The sequence below is a fragment of the Onychostoma macrolepis genome, chromosome 13 (genome assembly GCF_012432095.1).
Source record: "Onychostoma macrolepis isolate SWU-2019 chromosome 13, ASM1243209v1, whole genome shotgun sequence".
Taxonomy (NCBI): domain Eukaryota; kingdom Metazoa; phylum Chordata; class Actinopteri; order Cypriniformes; family Cyprinidae; genus Onychostoma; species Onychostoma macrolepis.
Genome location: NC_081167.1, coordinates 14,595,486 through 14,608,049, shown reverse-complemented (window position 1 = coordinate 14,608,049; position 12,564 = coordinate 14,595,486). Strand labels below are relative to the sequence as shown.

General features: G+C 39.6%; 1 protein-coding gene across 10 annotated transcripts in view; it reads right to left on the bottom strand.

Annotated features, from left to right (window-relative positions):
- The window catches only part of ndst2a (N-deacetylase/N-sulfotransferase (heparan glucosaminyl) 2a), a 140,384-nt gene that overhangs the window by 52,566 nt on the left and 75,254 nt on the right, over positions 1-12,564 (bottom strand). Inside the window, exon 4 of one of the 10 annotated variants that reach the window (XM_058796237.1) lies at positions 8,057-8,196. The exons of 8 other annotated variants lie outside the window; for them this stretch is intronic. The gene's annotated coding sequence lies outside the window, so the exon portion shown is untranslated. Of the gene's footprint in view, positions 1-8,051; positions 8,197-12,564 lie in introns of those variants that run through there. One more of the 10 variants, XM_058796235.1, reaches the window with a different exon arrangement.

Below are 12,564 nucleotides of genomic sequence, written 5' to 3'. Positions count from 1 at the left end.
TATGTAAAACGAAATGAAATTATTATATAACTATTTATGAAACGGGCCTATTTATGAAGTCGTTAGGCAATATATTCCAAAAATGTAAAGAATGTTCTTTTCCACCCACAGAATGCTATCAAACACAACATATCATTTGAGATGATTTGATATGACTGTTCTTCTCAGTTCCTTGTATATCCACTGTTCGACATTGTTAGTAGTCAAATTTTGTCATTATTCATTTTTGGTCAAATTCATTACTGTTCAAAATGTTCAAATTAGTACGATTTTTTTTTTAAAGAAATTTATTTTATTCAGTAAGGATGCATTAAATTGATGAAAGTAAAGACATTTATAACAATACAGAATGTTTCTATTTAAAAATGCTGTTATTTTGAATTTCCGATTCAAAGAATCCTTTACAAAAATATTAAGCAGCAGCAGCTGTTTTAAAATCAGCATATTAGAATGACTTCTGAAAGATAATGTCCCACTGAAAACTGGAGTGACGGCTGCTGACAATTCACAGGATAAATCACAAGAATAATTATATTTGAAAATATATTAAAATAGATCAAACCAGGACCAAAAGTGCCCATATCTAAAGAAACAAGTGCAACTGAAGATTCAAGCACATTTCACACTTACTAAACATCCAAACACAGCATACATCACCATTTACTCACACCTGCAAGTCGCAGAGCTTGCATTTCCTCTTTCTGGTTCTGGCTCATTTAACACTCACATTTTGTGTGTGTTCACGGACACATACACACATACATATCTCATGCCAAAAGAGGTCATTCAGAGGAAAGAGATCAGAGATGGACCACAGATCAGAGGAAGAAAAGGGGAGAAAAAAAAAAAAGAGGCCAAATGAGTGGGATAGAGCGATGAGGAGAGGAAAACAGATAAATAAAGGTGGAAGGTTCCCGGTGCATCTGTCAGTGACATTGACAAGGCCAACCAGGCGTGGTGTCCAGAGGCGGTGGGACAGGAGAGCTGAGAAATGTGTCCTCCACGCCATTGTGCTCGGGGCCAAACACACACACAGCAATACTCATCCAACGAAAGACACCGCAGCCTTCACACACACAAACACGGCACTAACGGCAAAGCTTAATGAGATCCAACGAATGGCTTTCTGAGCTTTTATTATTGGAAGTCACCTAAATTCCACCTCTAAGTCAGAACATAGCGTTTTGGGAGCTGAGGAGCAGAGTTAATATCTCTCTCACCATATAAACAAGTGAAGGCTGAGTGCAATACCCTGAGACTCGGTTAATAGTGGGCTTTGAGCCTATGAGGAATCCCTGTCTGACTGAAATTTGACCCAATAAACCAACAAGGACAATAAGCACCTCTCCAAGCCCCTCATTAGCTAAGGTGGAGGTCTGTCTCTAATGCCAATTTAACAACCTGAGTCCCACTCCAATAGCACAGATCCTTCCTTCTCTCTTGCCCTGAGGCCATGTTGCCAGTGTGGTCTGTTACAGCCCATAATCAGCATCTGGGAAAGATAAGAGTTCCACGTTGAGGCTCAAGGCGGAGGCCTGATGGCGCAAGCGTCTGACGGGGCGGGAGACTAATCCAGCCCCATGCTGCGACAGGCCCTGGCTAATCACAGCCCGGTTGGATTAAACCAAAGACCAGACACATGCAACTCAAGAGGATGACTAGTGCAATGGGAGGCAAGCCCAAGAGACCAAGGATTACCTGATGAAAATATTCATGGAGGTTTTCACTCCCCGCTGTCTTTCTCCATTGGTTTCTGTGAGCGCCAAATGTTGGGCCCCCAAGGGCAGCATCTTTAAAGGCAGATTAATGATAAGCCAAGTTAATGCAAGAGGTAAAGCTCACTCTGAGATATGTGTGTGCTCTAAACCTATACCATTAACCAGATAGGAAAGTGTGTATTATTGCTAATGGTTATTACAGTGCCTTTTCATGGTAAAAAGGGCAATTTAGCCATAAAATCCAAATAAATAACTATCTGATGTATACAATATGATGATTATTCTCTGAATGTCAAGATGCTCCCCTAATGCTGTGTTGTACAACCTGAAGTATCGAGATATTCTTCTATCTTATGATTTTTGCACAGGCGCTAGGCAACGATATGTCATGCAAATTGTCTGGTAATAACTGGCTGCGCTTCAAAAGGTCAGCAGCAAACAGGGTCAAAACTGGAATTGTTTGAACTTTAAACGTCACATTACAACGCTTGACCTGAGCACAACACGGTGCCGGGGGTAACGCTGCAGCTCAATGCAACGGGGAACGTCGAAATGAATCATGTGAAAGGGCCTGAACAGTAAAACGCTGGCATTTTTAAAAATGAGCAGCGATGCTGTTGTGTGTGTGTGTGTGTGTGTGCGCAAACGCTAAATTGCACAAAGTAAAGAAAAATAAGAACAACACATCTCTAAAACAAACTAGACTTGGGAAATAGCAGTGCTCAAGGCAGCAAAAAGGTTTTAGGTTAAGATGAGGTTTTAGGCTTTGGTTCTGAGTAAATGAAATGCTGCACTGACAAGCACCGTATCTTGCTTTCTCAGCTGGAGAGCAATAACCCCATTTTTATGGTGAATACAGAGCAAAATGTGGCACTCAAACAGGGGGGGAAATGGGGTTTCCCAATGGGTTTCCACCTGCCGGACATCCCCCCACCAATGTTGCACCCCTACACAGCTAACCCAATTTTCAAAGCCCTGCCTTCTGGCTTGTGCATGTGTGAGTATCAACGCATAACACAACACCATCTACAGCATGTAAAAAGATTCTTATTTCTCTAAAATTATCAACAATGGCCAAAAACAGACAACACACACGTATAAATCATCCACTAAATAATTTGAATGGACTCTGTATGTTAAGGCTGAATTAACAGGAAATTAGAAGAATATGAAGAAAAATTAGTAGGAGTAATTAAAATTTAGTGTTCACCTATTACAATACATAAGGATAAACACTATGAAAGTCCCAATATTTGAGCTTATAAATTCTCTCTCTCTCTGACAAAGCAAAAGAGGCAGGGGTGGTTGCTCACTTCGAGCGCGCTTATTGGGTTAAATGCACCACGCTGCTATGCTCCTCTCTAATGCAGCACTGCTCAGGAGACGAGACTTCCCGCTGAGAAATCTCTGAGCCGGAGAGAACATGTTGACTCACTGCTACATTAGACACACTTGCAAAAGCGCACACACAGAAAAAGGAGCTTTTGCGATGACGCATCCCACTTGCAAACACTTTGATTCCACTGAGCAGAGATCAAGATGACACCCGGAGCCAAAATTTATGGAAAATGCTGATTAAAGACTGACAACTTGTTATTCAGAAGAAAACCGTGAGTGATTTGGAACTTCACAAGGAGGGAAAAAATAAAAACAATAGATTTCTGTCCTCCAAACTTCGGTGAAGTTCCTTCATTTCCTCTCTCCTCTATCTCTCTCTTCGGGAGGCGACTGAGCGCTCTGTGTGGAAGTAATGGTGCGGCAGTTGAGACGCAGCGGTTCAATGTGTCAGATCGCATCAGGGTAGAAGCATTACCCTGCAGCAAGACACACTCAGAGGAAGCTGCGCTCCACTCACACACAAGTTTTAAATGATGGGATTAAGCAACGAAGCTTTGGCTCATGAGAAGAGGGATGAAACAATCACTGACGCTTAATGACAGATTGAATGTTTTGTCTAAACGGGTGTTTCTCATATAGACAGAATAAGGCGAGGCACAGAAAGATATGGGCAGCTTTGGAGAGGGAGGTATAAACATGAAGGTAATAATGAGTAACTTACTCTCTACTCTGCCTGTTACAAACTCACCGGAGTGCCGCTGGTGTAGTCATGCTTAATTCATGCTTCTTGTGGAGATACAGAGTCACACACACTGGGGTTTGGCCCCCTTGTCTCATTAAACCACTCAGTGGGATTGAAGCAGAGACACAGTGGAGGTATAACTCACATGGACGCCCACACAAAACATGAACACATGGAGCACCGTGATCAAAGCCACATCCATAGATTATGCACTTGTAACTGAAAGGGTTGAAACCAAGAGAAAAAATATATATATTGAAAATAGTTTTTTAAAAGTTTAAATAAAATACAGGTATTAAGAGGTAAAACTACAACTTAAAAAAATTACAGAAAAACTACAAGTGTTGCTTTGGCTATTAACTGAATAAGTTTAAGTTGGAGTAATAAAATGACTAAAACTAAAATAAAAATAAATTAAAGCTAGAAAAACTAATAAAAAAAGACAAGTCTACAACAAGAAAAGAGAAAAAGCCTTTAACAAAATTACTAAAACTTTAAAATGAAAAACGGAAAATAAAAGCCAATTCAAAATATGAATAAATACTATAATATTATAGAAATTAGGGTTGGGCGATGTCTACAAAATTGGCATCGGACGATGTCTACAGTAAAACATTGTGATGGACGATGACATTGGGGGGCATGAGAGGGTGAATCTGTATTCAGAAAGGCACGGGAAAAAAATAAGGACTGCTAACTGTTGCCTGCTACATTACAGTACAGTAAGTTACGTCCGATTGTGAATCTCGAAAGTGAAAGTGAAACTAAAAAGCGATCGTTCATTCAAAAGCAGTTTCAAAGCCAGGCATAATAGCGGCTCCTTGATGCCCGCAATTTATATACAGTATAATTACCCAATGATATAACTGTGAGAGAAAGTACTGAAATATATATTTTCCTCCCATCTCGTATTTATTCCCTTAAGGGGTTCCGTAGTACACGTCATTGGGATGCAGCGGATTGCGGGGGATGGGGGTCACGATGGCATTGTGTATCGGCCCAACCTAATATAGCAGTTTTAATTTCGTCGACGAAGACGAAAAATATTCGTCAACGAACCTTTTTTCTGTGACTAAGACTAGACGTTGACGAGCTAAAATTAATGTCTGATGATAAAAACTATGACGAAATTTATGCCGCGTCTTCATTAACAAGACGAGACGGGACTAAAATGTTATTTGAGGACTACCGGACATTCAAAATACATCCTATATGCTAAATTAACTGTCTTGTCTTTCAAAATGTGCGTCTCTGTCATTGGATTACAATCAGATGAGGCGTATCTAGTCTCAGTATGGCAGCCGCGGTGGACGGATAGGCTATCAAAACGCAAACTAACGATCTGAAACAATAGCCTCAGCACCGAAGGGTTAGGGATAGGGTGACCAGGCGTCCCGTTTTCCCGGAGTCACAATTCGTTGTCGATTAATTTAAAGTTAGTGACGGCGGGATAGGCGGAGTCGCACTGATAGAAGCGCTCTCTCTCACGCACGCTCCACTTCTTCAGTTCTCATACAGCACGCGATCAGTTCTCAGCGCTCAAATACACACACAGCAGTCCTGTGTCTATCGTGTAGAGTCAGAGTATCTCCTATAAATACAGTCAGTTATGGCTTAAGTGAGCGTAAACAGGTGGATGAAAACTGAATGTGTGTCAGTATGCATGCCTTCCGTCTTAAAGGGACAGCATTCCTAATTATCCGTGTCATAAATGTTAACCAACAAAAGATGTTAAATAAATGTATACTTAAGTAAAGCTACTGTATCTGAAAAATGAGTTTAATTTGTATCTCTACCAAAAAATGAAAATGTATTCCAGTTTTTCCAAATTCAATCCTTGATTCAAATTTCTCATAAGCTTAATTGATTTGGTCTAAAGAGAGAAGATTTGATGCCTATTTTTGTTTGAATACTACATATAAAATAGCTACCAAAATAAATGTTAACTGCACTTTGACTAAAAGTAAAGACTAAAAGTTGACAAAAATACAATGACTTTTAGTCGACTAAAACTATGAAATACTCAAATGACTAAAATGTGACTAAGACTATTAAGCATTTTCGTCTCAAGACTAAGACTAAGACTAAATCAAAAATGCCTGCCAAAATTAACACTGTAATATAGATAACACTGATCCAAGACAGTGGACAAGTCATGAGTAAGAGAGGCACTTTCGGTGTATGAAAAGCCATGTAGCTCAAAAACACACAAATTTTAACAAGTAAACAACACCATAATGATGCATTGTTTACACGCAGAATACATTTGGTTTATGTATGGCTTAAGTGTGAAAAATTGATGTGTAATTGGCAGTTAATACACAGAGCGGTAGTTCACTGACAAGCAACGCGATATCGCGTTCATAATCGCAGATGAATCGCATTCGATTATGAACGTGATATCGCGTAGCTTGTCAGTGAACTACCGCTCTGTGTATTAACTGCCACTCCATTTGAAAACAGGTGATGGAGATTCACGGAACCGGCTTTACTGACAAGATGCGCATGAGAATCGCATGCGATTAATTGCACAGCCCTAAGGCAAACAACCGGTGTGAAAATTTCCTCAATGTCACATTCCTAGTGTGAGCTACATATTTTTATGCTTGCAGTCAGTGCAAAACCCAGCGAATCAGACATTTCAAGGGCCGCATCATTGCCAAAAATCACTCCAGGGCATTGACACATTTGCTTCCGGAAAATCCCACAATCCACAGTAACAAGAGGGCATTAACTACACATTATATGCATTTACTGGAAATGCTATGTTTTCTTCAGTCTCTCAAGACAACAGAAATCGAGGATGAATGCATATTTCATGATGGCACTTTATTTTTTAATAGCTACGATGAAGCTACAATGACGTGCAACAAACAAATCATATCAGAATAATATCAGTCCCCCCAGTCCACATAATCATGTCAGAGGAAATTGAGTCATCAGTGTGCTAATGTTTAGTGGATCAAGGTCTCCGCTAGTGCCCAAATTCACATTCACGACATACTGATTCACGTCATAAGGAACAAGACTGAGAAATGAGACACCATAACTGTCTCTCCTCATTACAGTGACGGCAGAATCAATACGGCCGTGTGAATGTTTTACACAAGGACTGTTATCAGCGCATGATAACCACTGTCGACTCATCAGCAGATCAGCCCATCTCCTCAAGCTCATATCCCCACATCTACTGTAGCACATTTATATTCATGCACTAGTCCAATTCGCTAAGTAAATTTGGTCTTGATTTCCATTTGCGAAGCTGCTATTTCAGGAGCGTCGCTTGAGCATTTCCTGTCTGATTGTAAACCGTCTGCCATCTTTTCTTGCTCCAATTAGGCCAGTGAGAGTCATGCCGGATGAGGAATCCTATTACTTTAGAGACCAGAGGAGGGAGGAAACAAAACAGTGATTGAGTGTTTGGCATTCACAGCCAAACACATTGAGATGTTCCCGTGGAGGGAGATAATTCAAACTGTGACATTGAAGGAGGAAGCAGCAGAGATGGAGATAGAGAGATACAGGAACGGAGGCTGACTATGTACAGATCTGACATGCCGTTCAAATCATTTAAGATACTTGTCTCGCTCTCTGAGGCAGTCACTCAAATTAGGCTCAAAGGTTGAGATGGATTTCTTTTGTTCACCTTAATATAGGCAATATAGCTACTTTCATTCATACTCAGTCTTATATAAATTTCCATACAATATCATATAAACTCCATTTAGAGGTTATATGTGAAAATGATCGGTTTCTCAAAATGCCAGCACATCAGGTCTGACAAAATTGCCAGAAAAGATCAATGGTTTAAGCACATACTAAGTTAGGAAGGTCTACTGCTGTCAATAAGCTTCAGCCAATCACAAAGTTCTGACAAAATTACTCCACTACATATAATTTTAAGCCTGCGACGAGAGAACATGACTAAACTAGATAAATATGTTGTGGGAAGAAACTGTTGTCAAATTGGACAGACCTTGAAACATTGATAATCAAAAATGCTTCTTGAGCACAAAATCAGCATATTAGAATGATTTCTGAAGGATCATGTGACATTGAAGACTTGAAGGAATGATGCTGAAAATTCAGTTGTGCCATCAAAGGAATTAATTACATTATAAAATATATAAAAATAGAAATAGTTACTTTATATTGCAGTAATATTTCAAAATATTACTGTTTTCAATGTATTCTTGATCAAATAAATGCAGCCTAAAAACTGTGAAGAGTATGGTACATTTAAACAGCTCTACCTAACCGTAAGTCAAGTCTCCTAATGATCACCGGGAGCATCTTGCCTGGACCGTGATTTCCTGGAGCTGAAGGTCAATGTCTACTCGGCAGTACTACATTAACATCACTCTGATGTTGTACACCTAACACAGAGGGACTCCCCAGCTGCAAAAACAAAATAAGCACGCAAAACATATCAATACAAGGACCAATGCAATATTGTGAGAAAAATCAATCACAATATATTGTTATATGAGTGTAAATTGTGTTATGTGATGTGAGACGCTGCTCTTGCAAAAAAAAAACCTATCACGCACATTAAAGGCCATCTGTAGCAACAAGAAGAAAATAGGGAGGGAGTTGTGATTGGTTTCCACACCATTCCCATAATTCATGAGGCAAATGCTCTGATTGTGTCAGGGAACATTAATTGGCCATTGTGGTGCTGTGAGCCATAACTAGAACAGAGGCCAGGACACCAGCGAGACTACACAATATCTATTGTTACATTATGTACAAGTGCAGAAGTGATGAAGATGTTGTTTCGATTGCCTTATGACCACAGAGAAAAGGGGGAGAGGAGGAGCTGGCAGTGATGAAGAGAGCTGCGGGGGTTTTTTGGCGTTGCATTAACACTAATTAGAGTAGAATTGATTGAGAGGCGAACACCCTCTCTCATTATAGTACTGCCATTACTCTTAGAATGACAAGTGACAGTGTTTCAAATGAGACTGAGATAAGTCAATGCTGCTGCTGATAGCGGCATCACTCAGAGACGGCACGCGGCGGCCTAACAGACAGAGACTTATTAACGACGGCTGCAGTACTTTGCACAGACTCTTGGCTTGTGCTCAAAACCTGAAAAGTCTATAGCCAGTACAAAGAGGCTGTGAGGCATGGAGGTACGTCTGAATCCGAAGCTTACGTTACATTATGTAACCTACGATACTCACCAGCTGTTGTGTTTTTACTGTACTTCACAAGCCTGACAGACATGAAAGAAAAGCTTTATTTTATTATTCAAAAACAATGTACTTGTTGCTATAATTTTGTTGTTTATAAAACAAAGTAAAATAAATAATCTATTATAATGCCATTACTGCTACTCATATGATTTTTGGGGAAAATCTGTCATCTAATAAATAATGTGTATATAAAGAACAGAGACTTGCATAGACTTCTTTCTGTCTGTCTGTGTTAACAAATGGAACCTTGTTGTAAAACGTTACCAAATATATTAAATGACATTTATTTAATAAATAAATCTCAAATTTTAACTATATATATATACAAGTGTACAGACAGGTTAACTTAACATCTGTTAAACCTGCAGTTTAATATTATCAGCATTTTAAAATATTTTAATATCTAAAATATAAATCTTTCTCTTTCTCACTACATATATATATATATATATATATATATATATAGAGAGTGAGGAAAATAAGTATTTGAACACCCTGCTATTTTGCAAGTTCTCCCACTTAGAAATCATGGAGGGTCTGAAATTGTCATCGAGGTGCATGTCCACTGTGAGAGACATAATCTAAAAAAAATCCAGAAATCACAATGTATGATTTTTAACTATTTATTTGTATGATACAGCTGCAAATAAGTATTTGAACACCTGAGAAAATCAATGTTAATATTTGGTACAGTAGCCTTTGTTTGCAATTACAGAGGTCAAAGCGTTTCCTGTAGTTTTTCACCAGGTTTGCACACACTGCAGGAGGGATTTTGGCCTCCTCCACACAGATCTTCTCTAGATCAGTCAGGTTTCTGGCCTGTCGCTGAGAAACACGGAGTTTGAGCTCCCTCAAAGATTCTCTATTGGGTTTAGGTCTGGAGACTGGCTAGGCCACGCCAGAACCTTGATATGCTTCTTACAGAGCCACTCCTTGGTTATCCTGGCTGTGTGCTTGGTCATTGTCATGTTGGAAGACCCAGCCTCGACCCATCTTCAATGCTCTAACTGAGGGAAGGAGGTTGTTCCCCAAAATCTCGCAATACATGGCCCCGGTCATCCTCTCCTTAATACAGTGCAGTCGCCCTGTCCCATGTGCAGAAAAACACCCCAAAGCATGATGCTACCACCCCATGCTTCACAGTAGGGATGGTGTTCTTGGGATGGTACTCATCATTCTTCTTCCTCCAAACACGTTTAGTGGAATTATGACCAAAAGTTCTATTTTGGTCTCATCTGACCACATGACTTTCTCCCATGACTCCTCTGGATCATCCAAATGGTCATTGGCAAACTTAAGTCGGGCTGGACATGTGCTGGTTTAAGCAGGGGAACCTTCCGTGCCATGCATGATTTCAAACCATGACGTCTTAGTGTATTACCAACAGTAACCTTGGAAGCGGTGGTCCCAGCTCTTTTCAGGTCATTGACCAGCTCCTCCCGTGTAGTTCTGGGCTGATTTCTCACCTTTCTTAGGATCATTGAGACCCCACGGTGAGATCTTGCATGGAGCCCCAGTCCGAGGAGATTGACAGTCATGTTTAGCTTCTTCCATTTTCTAATGATTGCTCCAACAGTGGACCTTTTTCACCAAGCTGCTTGGCAATTTCCCGTAGCCCTTTCCAGCCTTGTGGAGGTGTACAATTTTGTCTCTAGTGTCTTTGGACAGCTCTTTGGTCTTGGCTATGTTAGTAGTTGGATTCTTACTGATTGTATGGGGTGGACAGGTGTCTTTATGCAGCTAACGACCTCAAACAGGTGCATCTAATTTAGGATAATAAATGGAGTGGAGGTGGACATTTTAAAGGCAGACTAACAGGTCTTTGAGGGTCAGAATTCTAGCTGATAGACAGGTGTTCAAATACTTATTTGCAGCTGTATCATACAAATAAATAGTTAAAAATCATACATTGTGATTTCTGGATTTTTTTAGATTATGTCTCTCACAGTGGACATGCACCTACGATGACAATTTCAGACCCCTCCATGATTTCTAAGTGGGAGAACTTGCAAAATAGCAGGGTGTTCAAATACTTATTTTCCTCACTGTATATTATATATATATATATATATATGTAGTGAGAAAGAGAAAGATTTATATTTTAGATATTAAAATATTTTAAAATGCTGATAATATTAAACTGCAGGTTTAACAGATGTTAAGTTAACCTGTCTGTACACTTGTCCACGTTGTTTGAAAATGTCCACTTTTTTTAAGTTTACGATGCAACTCAAGGTATTGTATATTCATTAAATATTCACTAATTTAAAATCACAGAAAACCTACTCAAATTATGAAAGCCTTCTTGAATCCAATTCGGTTTCCTAGGCAGCAAGGCAGGTGCCTTTGGTTTCAGTCAAGACAGCAGTGATCTATCCTGCTCCTGAAGATCAACACTCCTGCCGAGTTTAGCTCCGGTCCTGCTGCAAGCACCTGTCTGTAATTTTCAAGTGAACCCAAAGACCTTGATTAGCTAGTTCAGGTGTGTTTGATTAGAGTTGGATCTGAAATCTGCGGGAAAGTAGACCTCCAGAAGCAAGTCTGAGCACCCCTGCAGTAACGAATCAGCATCCTGCCTCTTAAGTGGTACAAAGCTGATTGTTGTTGAACTGCTCTCCTTCATAAAGGCCAGTAATTGGAGCATCTCTGTTTCTCCAGCGGAGCTGCAGTGGAGAAGACAAAGGTGTCTCATTAAGGGAGAGAGTGAGAGCAAAGCTTAAAGACAGATGAGGAGCCGTTAGTACGAACACAAGAGAGCGAACCTGCAACGTGCACCTTCTGTCTTGATCAACCACCTAAAAAATGCCAGGCACGCACGCACACAGGTCTGTCCTGGTTTGGCCTGCGGTTAACGGCTCTAACAGAGCGTCTTTCCTTCTCCATCTGCTTGGTTGTCTCAGCGGCACTTGGCAGCGGATTCAGAACTCGCCAATTCCCTACTAGCGACACCATTCACATCTTAAACAATCAGTCTCACATTTTCAGCTGCTATCAGACATACACACACGTACAGTATGCAGCTCAACACTTAAGGACACTGAATATTAGGGATGTGCAAACTACAGTTTTAAAGCTGACTTGTTTGGTGGGTTATGGGATTGACTAGTCAATATTAAGGAAATCCTGAATAATTAGGCTGGTTTCAGGTTCCCAGAGCATTCACATAGAACATGAACAGAATATAACAAAGGACCCAATAGTAACAGTAGTGCGTCTTCATTTCTATCATTAATAGTAATAATTATTATTTGTATTAGTAGTAATATTAAAATGGAAATACTATCCTACAACTACAAACATTTCTTTACAATTTGATTTCCAGAAATAATTTATGCTAAACCTACATTAGAACTACAAACAGAAGATTACAAGAGATTTCAAAACAAAAACAATAATATTAAAATTAAATTAATACAGTATATACATTTCAATGGATGGGGGAAAAAAAGTTACATAAATTGGTTTAGGCTTGGTGTTTATAATGAATTGCACTATAATTAATGTTTGATTTATTCTTTATTTTTTTCCATTCCTGTTCTGTTCTAATACCAATTAAATTTAAAAGTCA